Consider the following 24220-nt stretch of genomic DNA (forward strand, 5'->3'; position numbering starts at 1 on the left):
TATTTGATTCTTTCATGCATTGAAGCAAGAAATAGTTGCAGTAGCCACGTACTACAGGCCCTGTTTCTTGATATCACACGCCTATAGCTAGAGAGAGAGAGAGAGATGCACAGCATGTGATTTCATGAGAAACTGATCATGATGTCCGAAATGACTATTAGCCCCGTTGATTTGGTTTTGGTGGTCGTTAGAGGTCTTTCGGGCAGGAGGCCAACTTGTTTGTCGTGTTCTCCTTGCACGACTCATCGGGTGGCGCAACCTTCTTAAATCACAGCTGCCGTTTGGCTAGTCTTAGCGGGTAGTTTTATAGTCTTGTTTCTAACAACTGTCATATCATATAAAATAAAATAAAACTCGAATAAAACATTTTATTTTATAGTTTCATAGGCATTTAATTTCAAGACTCATAGAGAGTTGGTAATCATGCTAAAAGAATTTTATGAAGATGAAACTCATTACTCCTCTCTTTCTTAAATACACTATCGTGTCATCAAAAATGTCTATATAACAATTTATTTAATGTGAATAAAACTTATATGAATCTTCCACACTGAGACTAGTCTTAGTGTGCTACATGTTACACGCATATACTGAATTGAGTTAAACACCAGAGGTCTATTTAACTTATATACGGGTTTCAGTTACATCCATCAGCTTAGTTGTTTTTCAGGTCTATAAATTTTTTAAATAGTTGATTATAGAACCATATATTTTTATTTGGCTTTTAGATTTAATTTTTAGGTTCATAAACTTTTTAAGTGATTTACTGTATAACTATACCCCTTAATTATTTAATTAACCTTTAAATTTCTGATGCGGTATGTAGAGCGAGCATGCATAGCATGGAATTTGCTGAACCCATGCTACCATCCTTTCCGCTCGCATGCATATGTGCCTCTGCTATATCTATGTTCCAATTCTTGCCACAACTAATTACCCGTCACCGAGCTCCCACTACTACTGCTAGTTATTCCTCATCTTATGTTTCACCTTTGTCCTAGAAATGAGGTCTATTAAATCTGTCTCGGTCTTCTCTACCCTTTAGGTATACAAAAACTATGAGGTTTTTACCTATGTGCTATTAAGAAAGATGGTGTCTGCCTCCATGCCATTAAAAAGTTGGAAAGGACCATCGTGCTATGACACTTATCTCTTTTGCCCTCTACGCCATTCCATCTGATTTCTGTTAGTTTTTGCCTGTTTGGTAGGTCTGACAAGTGGGACCGGACTGTGAGAATGTCCATCTTGCCCTTTGGCTGTCGAGCATATGCAGACCGGTCTTGACTGCATCCCCTCAGTCCTCACTCCTCAGTCCCTCACTCCCTCTGTCTTCTCGAGTCCTCCCGAAACCCTAGCGGCGACAGCGGATTCGGCGGCGGCGGCTCAAGTGGACCAGCGGCGGCTGATCTAGCGCATGGGAGCGTGGATTTGACCGTGGATCCAGAGGAACGCCGCTAGGAGGCATGGCGTGGAATGGACCCGGCGAGCGACCGAATTGGTTTCGAGACGGGTGAGTTCACTGCCCTCCTTGATTTCGCGGTCTTAGGTCACCTTGTCTATCTCAATGCTTTGTGATTGATTTATGCTCTTGATCTTTAGTGCACTATGCAACCAATCTGTGTTAGGGTTTATTGATTAGAGTGCTCTATTGATTACATGCTCCTTGTTCATCTGTAGGATGGACCCAGACAATAGCTTTGTCGGCGTCTAGATTCGTGGTCTAGACACAAACGAGTATAAGTTTGCGTGACTACCCAAGCCTGGATGGTGATGCAAGTGAGACACAGAGGGTTTATACTGGTTCGGGCCTGGAACGCCCTACGTCCAGTGAGATCGGGGGTCTGTATAGCCTTGCATCCAAAGGTGCTTGTAGTAGGGGGGTACAAGCAGGTTGCGAGAGAGGGCTAAGTCCCAGGTCTCGACTTTGTGGTGGACAGAGTGCTGGTCGCTGCTCTGTGAGAGAGTGTGAGGGTTGTATATGTGAATCCTGATCAACCAGCCTTTAGTTGTGAGCCCTGGCTCCCCTTTTATAGTCTCAAGGGGAGACGGGTATTTACATGAGTAAATTTCCTTCTGCCGAGTGGAAGAGTTACAGCCCCGACCCTATTGAAGCTTGTCCATCTTGTCCTTGAGGGATGGTTGACAGCATGGCTGCTCCTGTAGAGGGTTACCGAGCCCTGTAGGAGTCGTGGGGGTCGGATCGGTGATGCTGCTGATGGTCCCGTTAATAGTGGGAGAAGACAGTGAACAGTGACGCTAGTTAACCTTCCTCATCCCTTTTTTACTGTGAGACAGTACGCCACAGTGAAAGAGATAAGGTTGCATAGTGAAAGAGGTAAGGCTACAGTGACCAGGGTGGTTGGAACAGTCGACACCCTGCCCTGCTGCGGTATGGGCGTCATAGCGCCTGTCACGTCGTGGGTACGGGCGTCGTGTGGTGGAAATCTTGTAGACCTGGTGGAGCGGGGTCCGGCGTCCGAGGCCCGAAGGGATCGGGTGAGACGGAACTTGCGTCCGAGGCCCGGAGGGGTCGGGCGAGTCGGGACTTGCGTCCGAGGCCCTGATGGGTCGGGCGAGTCGGGACTTGCGTCCGAGGCCCTGATGGGTCGGACGAGTCGGAACTTGCGTCCGAGGCCCTGAGAGGTCGGGCGAGTCGGAACTTGCGTCCGAGGCCCTGAGGATCAGATGAGCTGGGGACCGTGCCCCGACGATTATGGTTAATATGCTCTGTTTTTTGTGTTTTTTATTACTCTGATTTGGGTATCCCTTTTTATGGTACCCAACAGTAGCCCCCGAGCCTCTGAAGGGGTGAGGTCACCTCTTCAGAGGTTCTTTTCCATGGGACTATTGTTGACAGCGAGCTTTTTACTTTTCTCCGGAGGGTGCGCGCGAGCGCACCCACCGGGTGTAGCCCCCGAGCCTCTGAAGAGGTGAGGTCACCTCTTCAGAGGTTCTTTTCCATGGGACTATTGTTGACTGGGAGCTTTTTTACTTTTCTCCGGAGGGTGTAGCCCCCGAGCCTTTTGGAGGAATGGTGTTATTCCTTAAAAGGCTTTTACCCCTCACAGCTATAGTTTGGAGTATTTTGAGGGGTAGGTTGCGTGTTCTTTACACGTAGTGCCTGTTCCCATGGTGCGAGGAAGCCCCCGAGCCCTCTCCCCGCAAGGGTCGATCAGGTTCTTTCTCGTCTTGTGGTTACGTCCCTCATTCTTCCTTTCGCTCGGAGGAGGGGTGGGTTGTGCCGTACTACCCTCGGTGGGCGAATAACGACGCTTCCCGGGAGCTGCAATCGGGTGGATCCAAGTGGATGTCCGAGTCCCATTCGATAGGGGTCGGCTAGTGGCCCTATGGGCACATCTCAAAAAATACCCGAGGGCAGTCACGGTGGATGTCGGAACCGTTCGTTAGGTTCCGAGGGCTCGGTGCCTCCCTCGATGGGATCCCACTCGCGTGACACCCGCATGGGTCTCGGATATGACTTGTAAAGATGCGCCGACTCCCTATGGGGCTTGGACCTTGGCCTCTAGTGTGCTCATCTCCAGTCATCCCTCGCTCAGTCATCCTGAGGCGACTGTTCGAACCTGTCTTGCAGGTCAGTCTCGCAACCTCTGGAACGTAAGTGGCCGTGACCTGGGGATTTTTTGGCCTTGAAAGGCTTTTTTCAGACTTGTTCGTAGTGTTGGGGTCGGGCGAGACGGAGTCTGCGCCCGACGGGAACCGCCTTGCGACCTTGGTCAGCGGGGGATCGAGCGCCGCTTGCCCTGGAAGGAACCGCCCTGACATGACTTTTCAAGGCACACTTTTTGAGGCGTGGTGCGTGGGGACTCGAAACGGCCGTGCCTTTTCGCCCTGGCTGGATGGGACGTTTCGCCTGCGAAATAAATGCGCGCGTGCGCCGGGCGCGGGATCGGAGGGAGTTGGCGCTTCGAGTTTTTCACCTGGTGGGGAGTGGGCGACGGTTGCTCTCCTTCCCGCTTGGCCTTCTGCGCGGGCGGTGTGGTTGTGGCGCGCCCCTTCTATAAATGCAGCCGTAGGGGGCTTGGTTCCTTTCCTACTGCTCCCGCACAAGAAAGCCCCTGCCCCCTCCCTCTGCTTCCGCCGTCGTCTTCTCCATTTCCACCGTGCAACCGCTCTTCTCCACCCGAACCCATGGTCGGCGTTGAGGCGTGGCCTCCCTGCAATGTGACCAAGTCTGCGCTGGAGGCACGCGTGAAGGCCGGGATTCTCCGTCCCCTCAAGGATGTCGAGTTCCCAGAGTGGATCGTTCCTTCGGCGAACGACAGGGAGCCAAACCCGCCACCGGGCTATGTGGTTTGCTTCCTGTCGTTCTTAGACCGGGGGTTTGGGATTCCGGCCGGTCGTCTGATCAGGGCGATCCTCCACTACTACGAGGTGGAGCTGCACAACCTGAACCCCAATTCGGTGATGCAGGCCGCCATCTTCGCCACGGTCTGTGAGGGGTTCCTGGGGGTTCCTGTCAATTGGAACCTCTGGCTTCACCTCTTCAAGGCGGAGATGTCGGCCCATTACGTGGGGAAGGAAAAGTTCCCCCTGCGAGTCGGCGGCTGCACGCTGCAGCTTCGTCAGCAACGGGCCGGGCTGTACATCTGGAGCTCGATGCCCTCGTCAAACTGGGGGTGGCAGAACGGGTGGTTCTACCTCCGGAATGACGGCGGTCTGCTGCCGAAGTACACTAGGAAGATAGTGACGGTGGCCCCCCAGAAGTGGGCGTGGGGTGCTCTGTCCGAGGAGCAGAAGAAGCTCGCTCCGCTTCTTGCGGGGCTTCAGAAGCTGTGGGATGCCCGAGTTACTGCGGCCACGGTGGCAATAGCGTTCCACAAGAGGAGCCTGCTTCCGCTGGCGCAGCGTCAGATGCTCATGTTCGAGATGACTCGAGACGTCCCCTGGGCTGGGACGAGGATGTTAGCCGAGCTGGTATCGGCGTCGGATATCACCGCCCGGGTCGAGAAGACCACGCACTCAGAGTTGAAGAACTCCCGGGTGGTGCCGATGCGCCCTGAAAAGGGCTACATTTCCTTAGTAAGAAAGTGTGTTTTGTTTCGATTTCTTGTACCTGTTTTTTCTTTTTGCCTGACTCTCCTTTTATCTGTTTGCTTCACAGGGGATGGGGCTCGTCAGGGATTCCCTACCCCCAGTCCCTGAGGACAAGGAGATCCGGGCCAAGAATAGGGCCCGGAACGAGGAACAGAAAAAGGCCAAGGAAGACAAGAAGGCCAAAGCGGCACGAAGGGCGGAAAGGCGGGAGATCTCCTCCAAGAACCGCCGTGAAGCCGAGAAGGCGGGGGTCGCCCCGCCTCCCTCTCCTGAGACTTCGGTCTCGGAGATTGAGGGCGGAGGTGATAACGCCGACTGGCTCGACGAGCTGGCGGAGGAGGATGATGTGATCCCTTCTGCCGGCGGGGGGATCGAGGTCCCGGAGGGGTCAAAGGCCCGAGGAGGGTCGGAGGCCCCCGAGGGGACCCAGGCGCCGGGGGGCGGGCAGGCCGTCTCCCACATCATCGTGGATGACGAGGACAGCGCGCCCTGGGAGGGTTCAGCCCCCGTGGGTCCCCAGGAGGGGGAGAAGGCGTTGGGGGGCGAATCCGAGGCGCCGAGCGAGGTATGTATAGGGTTTCTGATCCTTCTGCTGATTTTTTGTTTTTCTCTTTCTTCTGATTCGGTGTTGCTCCTTCAGCTGTAAGTAAAAGGCGCCTTCGGTGGTGCTGGCCCCCCTGAAGGCTGTAAAGAGGGGGCACAGTCAACTCCTGGGTCGGCTAGGCCCATGTCGCCTCCCCCTCTGAGCCGCGAGGAGGGGGAGCGCCGTCAGGAGCTGGACACGGGGGCGCCGAGGCCACAAGGGCCGGAGGAGACGGCCCTTGCCCCCGGGGCTACGCCTCCTCTAGAGGATGCTGATTTGGGAGGCGCGGCCCGACCCGCGCAGGTCGAGGAAGGGCGAGCCATCGTCGCGTCCAGCGCGACGCCCGAGGACCCCATGGCGGGAGGGGAGGGCGATGCCCGATGGGGCAAGAGCCCCGTATTCTGGCCCAACCTTGACGATACAGAGGGAGGGGCCAGATTCGTTCTGGACGACCCGTCGGAGGATTACCTCTGGCAGGGTCTGGACGCGTGTGGGCGTGCCAGCGTCTACCGTCGAGGCTATCAACCGAGCTTCTCAGCTTGTGAGCCGAGACATGTATAACTTAGCCCAGGTAAGGCTTCTTCTCGCGTTGTGAGGTATTTTTGCACTGTTTTGCAGCACTAACTCCCTGTGCGACTTCTGATTCTGCAGGCGCTCAAGGCCACATCCCTGGAGAAGTCAGTCTTTCTTCGCCGAGAAAGGGATGCCTGGGCGACCTATGAGAACGAGAGGGCTGTCAGGGAGGCGGCTGAGGGGGAGCTCGCGAAGGAGTGCGAGATCTCTGCCGAGCTTCGGCAGAAGTGCTCGGCACTGGCAACCGAGGCTCAGGAGACCCGGGACAAGGTCGCCCCCCTGGAGGAGAGGGTTGGGGTCCTTACCCGGGAATCCGAGGTGCAGAAGGCGGCGGCTGAGAGGTATAAGGGCGAGGTTGCTCGGCTTGAGGCTTTGCTCGCCGAAAGAGACCTTGCCCTAAACTAGACTCAGGACGACCTTGCTGCAGCTCAGAGTCAGGTGGCCCGCTGGCACCGGAGCTCGGCGGAGCATGAGAAGCGAGCTGAGGGTAAGACTTGCGCCTTTTACCTTGGCCCCCTTTGTACTTTGAGTTAGTCTTCCTGACTTTTTGTTTCTTGTTCTGTTTTTCAACAGAGTTCGAGAGGAAGGTGGTCGAGGCGACCTCTACTGCCGAGGCCCTGTCGAAATCCCTTGACGCCGAGGCTTCGGACCGCTCGGCTCTTGAAGCCGTGGTCACCTCGGCGTGTGAGGGGCTCGGGGTGTCGGCGTCGGGATCGTCGCTACGGAGTCGGGTCGAAGCCCTTTACTCCCGGGCCGGGGAAAGGATGAGGGAGGCGCTCCACGCCGGGGTGAAGAAAGCCCTGGCGGTGCTGAGCTCTCACTACGCCGGCATTGACTTGCCGGCGGTCTGTGAGGGCTACGTTCTCCCCGATGAGGAGACGGAGGCCCAGGAGGAGGTGCAGAGGCTTGAAGACGTCGCGGCTGCCCCCGGAGATGCCTTGGCCGCCTTCTTCGACGACGAGGTGGAGCTTCCCCCCCTCGGGGTTCAAGGACCTACGCAGACAGGGCAGCAGGACCCTTAGTTTTCTTTTTTCTTCGTGTGGGTATTAAGGCCAGCGGGCCTTGTATTATATATACAATGTTAATGTCGAATATGGATATTTGTATAACTGCTCTTTTTAGGCTTTTTTCCTAAGTGTCTTATTTTCTTTTTTTTTCTTATGCCGATCCGACCTCGGCAACGCGAGGTCGGGTGAGCTACTTAGAGTTTTGCGCTAGCCAGAGTCCCCGAGCCTAAGTCCTTTTCCTTTTTCCTTAGTAGCTTTTAGAAGTCCAAATCCGTCCCCCGAATCTAAGGTGAGTAGAGGCGGTCTTTGCTCGTGAGCGCAGATCTTTCCTCGGGCTCATGCCTTAAGATTTAGGGGATGAGTTTTCGGTTTCTTAAGTCTTTTTAAGAGAGAGGAGGAAAACCTTGGGTCGGGGTTCTTTTAACTTGCGCGAAAAAAGGAAAAAGATTTGGGGTCGACACAGGGGGTTCCCCCCATGTAGCCCCCGAGGGAGGCTCGGACTCTGCTGGGCAGGTCCGAGGCTCTCTGATAAGAAAAAGGCCACATAACTTAAACTTTCATTTACTCCTCTAAGGTGATGAACAAACAAAGAAATTTTTACAAAGTTCTAAGGGTAAAAGCGACGTAGCTGTTCTATGTTCCACGCGTTTTTGAAGACCTCCCCTGCTTCTTTGGCGAGCTTGTAGGTGCCGGGTCGGAGGACTTCGGCGATGACGAAGGGTCCTTCCCAGGGGGGTGTGAACTTGTGACGACCCTTGTTGGTCTGTCTGAGCCTTAGCACCAAGTCGCCGACTTGGAAGGCTCGGCCTCGGATTCGTCGCGCATGGTATCGGCGGAGGGCCTGCTGGTACTTGGCGGAGTGTAGGAGGGCTACGTCCCTGGCTTCATCCAGCTGGTCCAGCGCGTCTTCTTGGAACGTTTTGCCGCTATTTTCGTCGTAGGCTTGTACCCTTGGGGACCCGTACTCCAGGTCAGTGGGGAGGACGGCTTCTGACCCATAGACCATGAAGAACGGGGTGAAGCCTGTGGCTCAGCTTCTTGAGGTTCTCAGACTCCAGACCACGGCTGGTAGCTCTTTGAGCCACCTTTTTCCAAACTTGTTCAGACGGTTGAAAATCCTAGGCTTCAGACCCTGGAGGATCATGCCATTGGCACGCTCCACTTGACCGTTGGTCTTGGGGTGAGCCACTGCTGCCCAGTCCACACGTATGTGGTGTCTGTCGCAGAATTGCAGGAACTTTCGTCCGGTGAACTGTGTGCCATTATCGGTGATTATGGAGTTCGGCACTCCAAATCGATGGATGATATCTGTGAAGAACAACACCGCTTGTTTGGCCTTGATCCTTGTGATGGGTCGGACTTCGATCCACTTTGAGAACTTGTCTATTGCGACAAGCAAGTGGGTAAAGCCCCGGGCGCTTTCTGCAGAGGCCCGACTAGGTCGAGGCCCCAGACTGCAAAAGGCCAGGTGATGGGGATCGTCTGCAGAGCCTGGGCAGGGAGATGAATTTGCCGAGCGTAAAACTGGCACCCCTCACAAGTTCGCACGATCTCGATGGCGTCGGCCACGGCGGTGGGCCAGTAGAAGCCTTGTCGGAAGGCATTTCCTACCAGCGTCCTAGGCGCGGCGTGGTGGCCGCAAGCCCCCGAGTATATGTCCTGCAAGAGCTTGATTCCCTCCTGTCGTGGGATGCAACGCATAAGGATGCCCGAGGGGCTGCGCTTATACATCTCTCCGTCAAGGAGGGCAAAGGTCTTGGCGCGACGAGCCACACGCCTTGCCTCAGCATGGTCTGGGGGCAGAGTGCCATCGACGAGGCGTTGGAGCAAGGGGTAGCGCCAATCGGGCGAGTCGTCAGACGCAGGTGGCTCTGACTCGATGTCCATGGCCTCCAGTTCTTGATCTGTGGAGTCCTTGGAGTCGGGGCCTGGTTCGCTTGCGGGTTTTTCCGACCCCTCGTCGTCCTTGTAGTCGACGGAAGGCTTGTAGAGGTCGCTGACGAAAACGTCCGGGGGGACCGTGGCCCGCTCGGATGCCATATTGGCGAGCGCGTTGGCGGCTTATTATATTTCCTTAACACGTGGTTAAGTTCGAGGCCGTCGAACTTTTCCTCCAGGCGTCGGACCGCTTTGCAGTACGCGTCCATCTTGGGGTCATGGCAGCTAGACTCTTTCATGACTTGGTCGATGACGAGTCTAGCATCGCCTCGGACATCGAGCCGTTTGATCCCAGGCTCGATCGCGATGTGGAGACCATTGACAAGGGCCTCGTACTCTGCTGCGTTGTTTGAGGCGGGGAAATGGAGTCGGATTGCGTATCGCATCCTTACCCCGAAGGGTGAGATGAAGACAAGGCCCGCACCGGCCCCAGTTTTCATCAAGTACCCATCGAAGTACAAGGTCCAGCACTCGTGCTGGATCTGTGGTGGGGGGAGCTGAGTTCCTGTCCACTCTGCCACAAAATCCGCCAGGACTTGGGATTTTATGGCTTTCCGAGGCTCATAGGTGATCCCATCACCCATGAGCTCTATAGCCCACTTAGCAATTCTACCATTGGCTTCTCGGTTCTGAATCACTTCCCCTAGAGGGAAAGATGACACCACCGAGACTGGATGAGACTCAAAGTAATGGCGGAGCTTGCGTCGGGCCAAAACTACAGCGTAGAGTAGTTTTTGGATCTGGGGGTATCGGGTCTTTGTATCGGATAGTACTTCACTGATGAAGTACACCGGTCTTTGGACCGGCAGGGCGTGCCCTTCTTCCTTCCTCTCGACCACGATAGCTGCGCTGGCCACCTGATCAGTGGCTGCGACGTAGAGGAGTGGTTCCCCCTTGGTGGGGGGCACCAGAATGGGAGGGTTGGTGAGCAGAGCCTTGAGCTTGTCAAGGGCTTCCTGGGCCTCGGGGGTCCAGGAAAAATGCTCGGATTTCCTAAGTAACCTATACAGAGGTAACCCTTTTTCTCCGAGACGAGAGATGAAACAGCTTAGGGAGGCTAGACATCCCATGACCCTCTGTACTCCCTTTAGGTTACGGATCGGGCCCATGTTCGCGATGGCCGAGACCTTTTCTGGATTGGCCTCGATCCCTCGCTCAGACACAATAAACCCGAGGAGCATGCCTCGGGGGACCCCAAAAACGCATTTTTCGGGGTTGAGTCTGATCCCCTTTGCCCTAAGGCATTGGAACGTTTCTTCAAGGTCGGCAACCAGGCTGCTTGCTTTCCGGGATTTGACGACAATGTTGTCTACGTAAGCCTCTACCGTTTTGCCTATAAGGTTCCCAAAAACCTGGAGCATACATCGTTGATATGTAGCCCCCGCGTTCTTGAGGCCAAACGGCATGGTTACGTAGCAATACATTCCAAAAGGGGTGATGAAAGAAGTCGCGAGCTGGTCGGACTCTTTCATCTTGATTTGGTGGTAACCGGAATAAGCATCAAGAAAAGATAAAATTTCACATCCCGCGGTGGAGTCAACTATCTGATCAATACGAGGTAATGGAAAGGGGTTCTTTGGACATGCTTTATTTAAACTAGTATAGTCTATACACATCCTCCACTTCCCATTTTTCTTTTTAACTAGCACGGGGTTGGCTAACCACTCGGGATGGAATACCTCCTTGATGAATCCGGCCGCCAGCAACTTGTGGATCTCCTCCCCGATGGCCCGACGCTTCTCCTCGTCGAATCGGCGCAGGCATTGCTTCACGGGTTTGGAGCCGGCTCGGATGTCCAAGGAGTGCTCGGCGACTTTCCTCGGTATTCCAGGCATGTCTGAGGGACTCCACGCAAATATGTCGGCGTTTGCGCGGAGAAAGTCGACGAGCACCACTTCCTATTTGGGGTCGAGGCTGGAGCTAATCCTCAACGCCCTGCCTTCAGAGGTCCCGAGGTCGAGAAAGACTAGCTTGGTCTCCTCCGTTGGCTCGAAGCTCCCGGCGTGACGCTTGGGGTCGGGGACGTCTTGGTCACAGTCGCCGAGGCCGGTGAGGATGGCCAGAGACTCAGCCAGAGCCTCGGCCTGCTTAATGCACTCGACGTCGCACTGGTAGGCGTGCTGACTGGTCGTGCTGACGGTGATGATGCCCTTTGGCCCTGGCATCTTGAGCTTGAGGTAGGTATAGTTGGGGACGGCTGGCGTAGCATGGTCGTCCCAGGATCGCGTGGTAGGTCCCTGGGAACCCGACCACGTCGAAGGTGAGGACCTCCCCTCTAAAGTTGTTGGGGGTCCCGAAGCAGACGGGCAGATTGATCTGTCTGAGGGGGTGGGCACGATGTCCCGGCACCACTCCGTGGAATGGTGCTGTGTCGTTCCTCAGCCGGGACTTGCTGATCCCCATGAGGGCCAGAGTCTCGGCGTAAAGGATGTTGAGGCCGCTGCCTCCGTCCATCAGCACCTTGGTGAGACGGGTCTCGGCGATGATGGGGTCGACGATCAGAGGATAGCTCCCGGGATTGGGGATCCGATCCGGGTGATCCTGCCTGTCGAACGTAATCACGCTCTCAGACCACTTAAGGTACGAGGGCGTGACCGAGCTGACCGCGCAAACTTCCCGGAGTTCGCGCTTCCTCTGACTCGCAGTGAGGCGAGCCGTACGTCCCCCAAAGATCAGGAGGCAGTTCTTGATCTTGGGGAAACCTTCCCCCTGGGGGTCGTCGTCTTTGGGGGGCTCTTCGGCGCTCTCCTTGGTGATGATGTTGGTATAGTACCGGCGGAGGACGGTGCACTCCTCAAGGGTGTGCTTGGTGGGTCCCCTGTGATAGGGGCACGGCTTCTTCAACATCTCGTCGAAGAGACCGGGGCCAGCAGGAGTCCACTTGGGGTTCTTGCGATCGGCTGCGGCGACTAAGTTGTCGTCCGACTGACCCTGCTTCCCCTTGCGACCCTTCTTCTTCTTCTTGGGGTCGCGCGAGCCCGAGGCTTCGGTGGCCTCGGCCTTCTGTTTCCCCTTGACTGCGCCGTCGGAAAAAATGGCGCCAACTGCCTCTTCGCCTGAGGCAAAGTTGGTGGCGATGTCGAGCAGCTGGCTAGTGCTTGTGGGGGTCTTGCGTCCGAGCTCGTGTACGAGCTCCTTGCAAGTGGTGCCGGAAATGAAGGCTCCGATGACGTCGGAGTCCGTGATGTTGGGGAGCTCGGTGCACTGTTTGGAGAATCGCCGGATGAAGTCCCGGAGGGAGTCATCGGGCTTCTGCCGGCAGCTCCTGAGGTCCCAGGAGTTCCCAGGGCGCACGTATGTGCCCTGGAAGTTCCCAACGAAGATCCTGACCAGGTCAGCCCAGTCGTGGATCATGCGTTCAGGGAGGTGCTCGAGCCATGCCCTAGCCGTATCGGCCAGATGCAGCGGGAGGTTGCGGATGATGAGCAGGTCCTCGTCCGCTCCACCTAGCTGGCACGCTAGGCGGTAATCCGCCAGCCAGAGCTCAGGGTTGGTTTCCCCTGAGTACTTGGCGAGGTTGGCGGGCTGTCGGAATCGCGCCGGGAACTTAGCCCTGCGTATGGCCTCGCTGAAGACGCGGGGACCCGGAGGCTCTGGAGACGTGCTGCGGTCGTGATCGGGGTCGTACCTTCCACCTCGGCGCGGTCGTAGCGTCGAGACTCGGCTTCGTCCCTGTCACGCCGCCTGGCCTCGAGGGTGGCCCGAACGTCTGCGTCAGCCCCGACGCGTTCGTGGACTGATGGGGCCCTGTTGCCCCCTTGCGGGGCGGCGGACCCTGCACCGTTGGTGCCTTGTTAGGAGGGGGTCGGTCCTCTTGGCGTCTCGTGCCATAGGATTGTGATGCAGAACTTTCTGCGTTCTGCACCACAGCCTGCTCTAGGAGGCCACGTAGCCCCTGGCGCACTCTCCTTCCCTCAGGGGTCGTTGGCTCGGGCATCGCCCTGAGGAGGAGTGCAGCGGCCATCACGTTCTGGCTGGCCGTGCTGAAGACCGGGGCGTCACCCCCTTGGTCCTCGACGATACGGCGGTTGACGTCGCGGGCGCGGCGTCTAGCTTCACCCCCGTCTCTGCGGCCGGACGGGTCTCGGACCAGGGCCTCGCGGAGTTGGCGGAAGCGTGCGCGTTCTTCTTCGAGCCTGGCCTCCAGCTCATTGAGCTGCTCGAGGTTAGGGCGGTGTCCTCCTACTGGGGCTGATGCTACCCCACGGGCTCCAGGATTGGTCCCGGGAGTAGGGTTGGGAGGTGGGATCGCATTCTTGTGCCTAGAGGGTCCTTCGCCCCCCTGGGCGTTATGCGGCGTCCCTCCTACTTCCAGGTTGAAACATTCTCACGACGGGTCATAGCTCCCGTCGTCAGAGTCGGAGTAGCCGAGACAATAGTTGCTGGCCTCCAAGAAGCGTATGAAGGTCTCCGGGTCGCCACACCCGGAAAAGTCAGCGTCGGCCCACTCGTCGTCCCCTGAGGTAGGATCCTCCGGATATGACGAAACGGGGGGTGTGGAGATAAGATCCAGGGTAGATCTTAGGTGGTGCCCTGGAAGATCCACGTACGCACTTAACGAAGTGCTCACGGAAGAGGCGTAGGTGGCGGCCGCGTTCTTGAGCCCGAAAGGGAACTCGGGAGGTGCCGCTGTCTCTCCTCCATCCACAGGTGGAGGAGGACAGGATGTTGAGGCCCCTTTGTCCCCCTTGCGGGGGACGGGCGTGGGCCGTGCCTTCCCCTTCGACCGGGGCGGGACGGGAGGCCGCGATGATCCCTTGTTGGTCCTGGGAGCGGAGCTTGATGCCCCGCGAGCCCTTCCTCTAGCGCCTGTCGGGCCGGAGGAACGGGCGACCTGGTGAAGAATATGCGGGGGGAGGGCTGTACGGACCCTGGCCTTAGTGGTAGGATCAGAGATCCCGGATCTCTGACGCCCCCTCCGGGTGCCCCTCGCACTGCGTCCCGAACGACTCCCATGCACTGACTATGGTGGGATCGGCTCGGGGCGAGGCTCGACATCACCACGTGGCGGGAGTAGGACCATGTCGTAGCCGGAACCGAGGGACATGAACTCCAAACTCCCGAACATCATGATGGTGCCGCTGCGGAGTGGGTGAAATCCGTCTGCCATCCAAGCCTTCCCAGTAGGGACAGGTGAATGTCACGCAGAAGTCCCCTACCTGGCGCGCCAACTATCGGCGTCTAGATTCGTGGTCTAGACACAAACGAGTATAAGTTTGCGTGACTACCCAAGCCTGGATGGTGATGCAAGTGAGACACAGAGGGTTTATACTGGTTCGGGCCTGGAACGCCCTACGTCCAGTGAGATCGGGGGTCTGTATAGCCTTGCATCCAAAGGTGCTTGTAGTAGGGGGGTACAAGCAGGTTGCGAGAGAGGGCTAAGTCCTAGGTCTCGACTTTGTGGTGGATAGAGTGATGGTCGCTGCTCTGTGAGAGAGTGTGAGGGTTGTATATGTGAATCCTGATCAACCTGCCTTTAGTTGTGAGCCCTGGCTCCCCTTTTATAGTCTCAAGGGGAGACAGGTATTTACATGAGTAAATTTTCTTCTACCGAGTGGAAGAGTTACAGCCCCGACCCTGTTGAAGCTTGTCCATCTTGTCCTTGAGGGATGGTTGACAGCATGGCTGCTCCTGTAGAGGGTTACCGAGCCCTGTAGGAGTCGTGGGGGTCGGATCGGTGATGCTGCTGATGGTCCCGTTAATAGTGGGAGAAGACAGTGAACAGTGACGCTAGTTAACCTTCCCCATCCCTTTTTTGCTGTGAGGCAGTACGCCACAGTGAAAGAGATAAGGTTGCATAGTGAAAGAGGTAAGGCTACAGTGACCAGGGTGGTTGGAACAGTCGACACCCTGCCCTGCTGCGGTATGGGCGTCATAGCGCCTGTCACGTCGTGGGTACGGGCGCCGTGTGGTGGAAATCTTGTAGACCTGGTGGAGCGGGGTCCGGCGTCCGAGGCCCGAAGGGATCGGGCGAGACGGAACTTTCGTCCGAGGTCCGGAGGGGTCGGGCGAGTCGGGACTTGCGTCCGAGGCCCTGATGGGTCGGGCGAGTCGGGACTTGCGTCCGAGGCCCTGATGGGTCGGGCGAGTCGGAACTTGCGTCCGAGGCCCTGAGAGGTCGGGCGAGTCGGAACTTGCGTCCGAGGCCCTGAGGATCAGATGAGCTGGGGACCGTGCCCCGGTGATTATGGTTAATATGCTCTGTTTTTTGCGTTTTTTATTACTCTGATTTGGGTATCCCTTTTTATGGTACCCAACAAGCTTCAACTTAGAAATCTAGATTGTTCCTCACAATTCTCGTGCGCGGTGGTTTTCAATGAATGAAGTGGTGGATGCTGACCGCACTAACTTCACTGGGCTGGTTCAAGATGTTGTGGACAAGTATCCTCATGAGTACAGTGACATAGTTAACATGTTTTACTTCTGCACAGAGGCTAAGGTAAACATCCAAGTCCGCAGTGACCAATATCTGGTAAAAATGTTTACAAAGCATAGGGCTTCTAGAACATGCTTGTTGACTATTGCAGACCGTAGCCCAAGTAGTGAGCCCCCTGTGCTTCTTGATTGGGATTCTGGTAGCCCAAGCACTGTGAACACAGTTGAACCCCCATTCACCCCCTCAATTCCTTGTCCAAACTTAGCAGAACCAAGCTATGCCACACAGAGTCAATCTGCTGAACCTGGGAACCTGGCAAACCCAAATCCAATGAATAAGCATGTGGGTGTTGATGATGAAGGGATGAATATTGATCTTGGTCCAAACTATCCCCCTCCTCCTAATCGTGAGAGTGAAAGTGGGCAGAGTTTTGGTGCTGATGACTGCTCTAAGACAGACTCTGATGATGCCACCTCTGATGATGATGTAGAAGACATAGATGATATGGTTAAAGATAGGCAGAGCTCCTAGCTAAGCTAGCTTGTGGTATTATAGTTGTCATGGTTGACCATTGAGCTCGTGTGCGCCGCCATCACATCAGTGTAGGCCATCACAACTTAATGAGGACTATTTAAGTTTTTGGATTTTGACATGGTAGTATTTTCATTTTATTTTGACAAACATTGTCTAATCATGGAGTAACTAGGCTTAAAAGATCAGTTTCGCGATTTACAGGCAAATTGTACAATTAGTTTTTATTTTTCATCTATATTTAATGCTCTATATATGCATGTGGCGTAAGATTCGATGTGATGAAGAATCTTAAAAAGTTTTAGTTTTTGAGGTGAACTAAATAAAACCTGAGTGTAAGGTTGAGAGTCAGTTGTGGCCCCCTTGTCTCCGTGCGCATACATTCAAGGCAAGTCGCTCATTTGGCTGATAAGCCATGACAGAAAGTATTGTTGGATGATTTTTGTAAAAAATAATATTGCTGAATAGCTGGTAGATTCGACTAATAAACTCAAGCGAACATGACCCACCATTTTTATTGCCGTCTTCTACCTTTTGCCCACCCTCGACTGCCAGACGATTTTAAAAATTGATTTTTCAAAGATGGTTTTAAAACCATACCTACATATTGATTTTCAGAGATGGTTTTATCAAGGCAGCCGTCTTTAAAAATCGATTTTATAGTCGGTTAACTTAAGTCAACCATCCCTAATTTTTTTATTTTTTTAAAAAATCATTTAGGAATTGTTAAAAAATCATTAGAAAGTCGTAAAAAAGAAAAAAAATCTGGCTATTTCTGAGTGCAATAGCTAGGATTTGACCCATAACCTCTTCCTTGCATGATAGCCACCTACACACATCTACTTATGACTACTTATATGAATGTTATCTATTTGTAATAATATGTACGAATCTTGTAATCAATATTTTGACTTATAAAGTTTTTAATCTTATCAAGCTCTATAATTTTGATATATATTTTGTTTTCATCCAACTTTATCTGAAAAAGTTACGAAATTATTTATATTGCAACTATCTGTAAGGGCAGTTGACTAGAGATCACATATTTTCATATGCGGTTAACATAAGCAACCGTCTCTAGAAATCATATTTCCAGAAGTGACTCTCCTTAACCTAACCGTCCTTACAAATAGTTTTTAGTGGCGATTTACTTAACAGAGCCGCCCCTAAAATATATTTCTAGATGGCGGTCTATAAGCTACAGTGCTCCCAGAGCTAGTTAGAAATGATTTGCTAAGTGTTCCAGTAAAAAAAAATAGGAGGCGTCTTTAAAAACTTTTTTTTGTACTAATGACACTTTGCTAGTTGCTACACGAACTCATTGCTGCATATGCTTGTGCATCGAAGGCCTTGTTTAGTTTCCACCAATAATCAAAAACTTTTCAAGATTTTATGTCACATCGAATTTTACGGCACATGCATGCATGAAGCATTAAATATAGATGAAAATAAAAACTAATTGCATAATTTGCATGTAAAGCATGAGACAAATTTTTTAAATCTAGTTATTCCATGATTGGACATATTTATCAAATAAAAACGAAAGTGGTACAACAGCGAAATTTAAAAACAATTCGCAACTAAACATGGCCGAAATTGTTACTTGGATTAGAGTCAAGCTCTCCTCCCTCCAACATCAACATTAGGCGTCTTTACACGACTCTTAATTAGTTGTACGTGCTAGTGCTACCGCCCCCCTTTTCCAATAACCACCCCGGCCCCCTAAACGGCTCACAGGGAAAGCGAAGCGGCAGTGGCGCAAGGAAGCGGCAGGCAGCGGGCGTCACGTCAGCGGGCCGTCGTTGGACCAAACTTGTGGCGGAACGGCACGGTTCTCGGCCCCGGTGACAGACGACGAAGGCCTGCGACTGCGAGAGCGAGAGATGCAGGGCCGCGCCAACCATGGGAGCCGGCCGGCGGCATACTGGAGCTAGCTGGATGTGGCGGACCATCGAAGGCATGGTCTGAGATTTGCAGCCTCGTCGTCGTGCCTGATCCCAGGCTATTTGTAGGCCACCTGATGGCACAATCGATCCGAACCACACCTTGCCGTTCTTGGTCTGCCATCATCGCAGGGCTCCGATATCACACAAGCCCGGCCGGCTGCTCGGGTGGAATCACGCAAAATCCCCGTTGGCGACGGAGCAAAAGTGGCGGAACCCCCGTAGGCGCGGCGTGAACCCGGTAGCCACGTCCCGGAGTCCCCAACCGCGCGTCACCGTACCTCCGCTCAATCCCATCCGTCCACCCTCTCTTTCTTCCCATCACAGCAGCGTGCACCCCGATTGTTCTTGTTCCCGACACAGCATCTTCACTGTGCGCACGTTTGGGCCGTAGCAGCTGGCCACTAGTAGCTACTCCTGCTCTTCTCAGATGAATACTGTATGAGGTCCGTCCATCCATGGGAAAGACGGCCAGCACCAGCACACACATGTCGCGGCGACGTACAAAACGGCCGGGGCGGGGGGGCTCTGAGCCCCTGAACTCACGCCGCGCTCCCGGGCGACCCGGAGCCTGCCTGGCCTCCGAGGCCCCGACCCATCGGTCAGACTGTGCGTGCGTAGCGACACCGGCGACCATGTGAGTCCAGTCGTCGACGGCCGGGAGCCAGCCCGGGACGGACCCCGGGTCCGGGAGGAAAAGCCCAGCCGGCCGGTCGTCGCCAGGGCCAGGCTCGCCTCGCTCGTTTCTGGATCGTACGTGTTGCCCGGCGGGACGTGCCAAGAGCCGCCCCCACCCCACGCCTATGACGACGCCAGACTCGACGTCGTACGGCTTGCTAAAACAAGGGGCCGGGCCCCTGTACGCATGCGTCTGGCTTCGCTTTACAAGTTGCCATTAGTAGAAGTACTACGTACAGTAATGTGTGCAGGTGACGTGACGTGATAGGCGGCTATACTGTGTGTCACTGTCGCTTCGGTACGCTCTGCCCGCTTCACTGTACCGTAGAGCGTACTGTCACTATGCACTGGTACTGTAAGGCCTTGTTTGTGATTTTTTTTTTTAATTTCGCTACTTTATCACTTTCGTTTTTAATTGACAAATATTGTTTAATTATGGAGTAATTAGGCTTAAAAGATTCGTCTCGTGATTTACAGATAAACTGTACAATTAGTTTTTGTTTTTATCTATATTTAATGTTTAATGAATATGTCATAAGATTCGATGTGACGGGGAACTTTGAAATTTTTTTGGTTTTTGGTAAAAACTAAAACAAGGCCTATGCCTTGTTCAGTTCCTGAGTGAAAAAATTTCGGGACATTTTAGCACTTTCGTTGTTTTTGGTAATTATTGTCTAACTATAGACTAAGTAGGCTCAAAAGATTCGTCTCGTCAATTTCGACCAAACTGTGCAATTAGTTTTTATTTTCGTCTATATTTAATACTCCATGCATGCATCTAAAGATTCGATGTGACGTGAAATCTTAAAAAATTTTGGATTTTTGGATGGAAGTAAACAAGGCCCTAAGAGAAGTGGGCAAATAGGGCCGTGTTTACTTCCTCAACAAAAAATTCCGTGATACTGTAGCACTTTCGTTTGTTTGTGGTAATTATTGTACAACCATGGACTAACTAGGCTCAAAAGATTTTTCTCATCAATTCCGACCAAACTGTGCAATTAGTTTTTATTTTTATTTATATTTAATACTACATACATATGTCTAAAGATTCGATGTGACAGGGAATCTTGAAAAATTTTGGGTTTTTGAGTGGAAGTTAGGCCTTGTTTAGTTCCCAAAAAATTTTGCAAAATTTTTCAGATTCCCCGTCACATCAAATCTTTAGACGCATGCATGAAGTATTAAATATAGACGAAAATAAAAACTAATTGCACAGTTTGGTCGGAATTGACGAGACGAATCTTTTGAGTCTATTTAGTACATGATTGGATAATATTTGTCAAATACAAACGAAAGTGGTATGATTCCTATTTTGCAAAATTTTTTAGAACTAAACAAGGCCTAAACAAGGCCTAGGTTTGATCTCCCGAATCTCTCAACTATTTAATAGTATTTTTTTTCTTACAACAAATTAGCTAATAATACTCCAAACTAAAGGTTGGCTCCATCAGCGGTTGGCCTGTGGTACCCCCTCCGTTCGAAAACGGAATTTCTAGGTTTGTTTAGTTTAATTAAATTTATAAAAATAATATATAACTTTAAATAAATATACTATAAAATACATTTTAGGGTGAATGAAATAATAATCATTTTATATCATATATATTTATATCTTTTTATAAAATATTTGTCAAAATAAAGATGATTTGACTTAACACCTTAGCTAGAATTACTCTTTTTTATATTGGGAGGGTATACTCCCTCCATCATAAAATAAGTGTAGTTTTCCTTTTTTGAGAAGTCAACTGCTTCAACTCTGAACAAATATATATACAAAAAAATATTAATATTTATCAAATATAATTAGTAGATCGTTGAATTTATTTTCATACTAAACTTATTTGGAAATACAAATATATATGATATTTTTTACAAATCTAATCAAACTTAAGAAAATTTGATCGGTACAAATATCACAATATCATTTATTTTGGGATGGAGGGACCGAGGGAGTATACTGTTCTCTCACTTTCTCTGTATATAACTCCCATTTAGCACCTACATGAGTAGCTAGCTTAGTAATTTAGATCATATTAGCAGTAAATATTTACATATTTATGTAAAAAGTTCATCAAAATAAAGATGATTTGACTTCATATCGTAGCCAGAAAATCACTCTTTATATTAGGAGGGTATCTACTCCCTCTATCTATAAATAAATATATATCTCGTTTCCCGAGGATCAAACCTTTTTAAATTTGACCAAATATTATATAAAAATATACTAATATTTATGTATCATTAGATTGAGCATAAAATATACTTTTATAATATGCTTATTTGTAGATATAAATATCGATATTATTTGATATACTTTTAGTTAAACTTTAAAAGGTTTGACTCCTCGGGAAGTAAGACTACATTTATTTGTGGATGGAGGGAGTATATACTTCTCTCTCTGTGTGTGTGTGTGAATATATAACTGCTATTTAGCACCTACATGACTAGCTAGATTTGTATAATATTAGCAGTAATATATGTAGTCTTGTGCATTTCAATTGGAAAAGAATACATACCTTTTTAATGCAGCTAAAAACCTTTGGCACAGGGCTGCCATTCATATGTAGTTACTTTGAGATCGATGACCTTAGGACAACAAGGTGAGGAAAAGGTAGGTTAGTGTAGTTGCTGGTAAATTCCCTTCCATCTGTCCCTTTCCTTACTTTAAAAAATTTACTCTATTTTCAATTATATTTTAGAAGTAATCTAACAAAAAACTATTTTTCAAATCTAATCTATTTGGTTGCACCAATCATGCCATAAGATCTCATGTCGCGCCACTTTCTCTAGCGCGCTAAGTTGGTTTTGTCATACCATTGTGTTTGGCTCGACAAGAGAGGCGCCTAGCCAAAACTCATTTCACGGTTACCTTTTATATTTCTTACTAGATACGTGTCCCTGCGTTGCACAGAATCATGAATTTTTATCCACACCTCCAGCGGTGCACGTGGCTTGTGGCATAGTTATATATATTAAGAAATCTATAATTTAAATTCATAGAAAAATATAGAGCTTGTGGCATTACGCCCTGTTTGCCTCGCTGAAATTTGGCTTATGCTACTGCTAATGCTAACTTGTTATTGAAAGAGAAAATCATTGTTCCTTCGCTGAAATGTACTGCTGAAGTAGTGCTTAAAAATAGGAATATGATTAGGGAACACCTATAAAAGAGAGGGTGGTGGCGGTTAGAGTTTACTCACGCCATTTGGCAGCCGCTGCCGCTCACCCGGCCCACGCCCGCGCATATTGCTCCTCGTGGACCTAGCAGTCTGGAGGCGTGACGCTTCTTCCCCGTACATGTGAGATACCTCGGAGGTGCTGCATCTGGAGCACAAGGATGAACCGCACGAGAGGGATTGACGTGACAGACAACCACGCAACTACACGGCACTGCTACTATGCACATGACTACATCGAGTCGCTTCTGCTGCACCTGCGCATCTAGTGGTAATCCTGTGATCTATAACTAGCAGTTGATGCTTATTTATAAGATCAAAATTTTTATTTTCTGACTAACATAGCGTCCTCATAATCCTTTAGATACGACGGTGGCATAGAGTTTCATAGCCTTAATGCTGCGAGATATAGCTAGGGAAGGGGCACAGGGCAGGGCGGGCGGTGGTGGCACAACAATGGGGTGGGGCGTGGGTGGATGCAGATGCAGCACTGGCGATTCTTTTTTTGTGATAAGGGGTGAAACGTGGGATGAGCGAGTGGAGGCAGGGCTGCAGGGGCATAGAGGCAGATCTAGGGATTTTTTTATTAGCTTGTGGTTTAAAAGAGCTGGCAGATTTCGACAAAGGCTAAACAAAACTATCAGGGGCTTAATTTTTTTTGTTTTTAGTCTTTTCTTTAATGATTTTCATAAATATGCCTCTGATAGTATCCTTTCAAAAATATATCCTGGTCTCGGTGCCAAAGCGATTGGCGCCGAGCTTACACATCTCAGCACCCATTGCTTTGGCTCCAAGATCTAGGGTCATTTTATGCGTGTTGTTGACGTGATTGCCTGCATCGCATGATGTGGTATGAGCTCGGCGCTCTGGATCTTCACACCGAGCTCTGGAAATTGATAAATTTGAATTTTTACCATGCCTTGGATATTGAGAAATGTGGCTAACTCTAGAGTTTTTACACTAACTTGTTTGATCACTTAAAAATAATCTAGAAATACTAAAGATTAAAAAAAATGATCTAAGGTTTATGTTCATGAACTGGCCTAAAAATGCTTCAAGTGTTGGATCAATAGTTAACTCCTTTTTTTATATTGTTTTGACTAGGATAAAACTATAGTTTCTTTTCTGGATATGAAGTTTGACCTTTAATAGAAGTTGTAGTTTGAGTTGAGTACAACAAACTATTCTTTTGGACCTAACCGAGATCAATAGTTTGAGCTCGGCGCCAATTGCTTCGGCACTGAGATCAGGGTCAATATTCTGAATGGATATTGCCATAGGCGTAATTATAAAAATCTTTTAAAAAAGGGAAAAACAAAAAAAATCAGGTCAAGGGTAGACGATCAAGCTTCGTACTTCATACAACAGAGACTAGAAACATGAAAAATCCAACATAATATATATAAGATGACTATATGCAATAAAATGTAAATAAACAAACAAACATAATTTTATCAAACATGGCTGCCTGTGCAGGACAACCAAACACGAAGACACTAAATAAGTTTATATTGGCTTAAGTTGGTTGTATAAGATCTAATGCGAGCTCAGAGGCAATAAGGCCTTGTCTAGTTCAAAAAAATTTGCAAAATAGACACTGTAGCACTTTCGTTTGTATTTGACAAATATTGTCCAATCATATATTAACTAGGCTCAAAAGAATTGTCTCATAAATTACAGATAAACTGTACAATTAGTTATTTTTTTATCTACATTTAATGCTTTACACAGAATCTAAGAAAATTTACAAAGTATTTTAGGAACCAAAGTGATCCTAAATGGGACTAGAGCCCAAATTGCCTCACTTTTTAGTTATGTTTTATCTAAACACCCTGACTAAAAGGGGCTTTTCAAGATTCCCCGTCACATTGAATCTTGCGGCACATGTGTGGAGCATTAAATATAGATAAAAATAAAAACTAATTACACAATTTGCCTGTAAATCGCGAGACGAATCTTTTAAGCATACTTACTCCATGATTGGACAATATTTATCAAATAAAAACGAAAGTAGTACAGTGTCGTTTTTCCAAAAATTTTGGGAACTAAACAAGGCCTAAACTAAACAGAGATGACTAAAAGCTAGCTAAAATTTAGCAGCTTAGGCCTTGTTTAGTTTGGAAAAAATTTTGGATTTCGCCACTGTAGCACTTTCGTTTGTTTGTGATAAATATTATCCAATTATAGACTAACTATGATCAAAAGATTCGTCTCGTGATTTACAGATAAACTGCATAATTAGTTTTTGTTTTCTTTTATATTTAATGCTTCATGCATGTGCCGCAAGATTCGATGTGACGGGGAATCTTGAAAATTTTTGGCAACTAAACAAAGCCTTAGATCTAGACCAGTGCGTGAAC

This window comes from Sorghum bicolor, chromosome 1 (assembly GCF_000003195.3).
Source record: "Sorghum bicolor cultivar BTx623 chromosome 1, Sorghum_bicolor_NCBIv3, whole genome shotgun sequence".
NCBI classification, from domain to species: Eukaryota; Viridiplantae; Streptophyta; class Magnoliopsida; order Poales; family Poaceae; genus Sorghum; species Sorghum bicolor.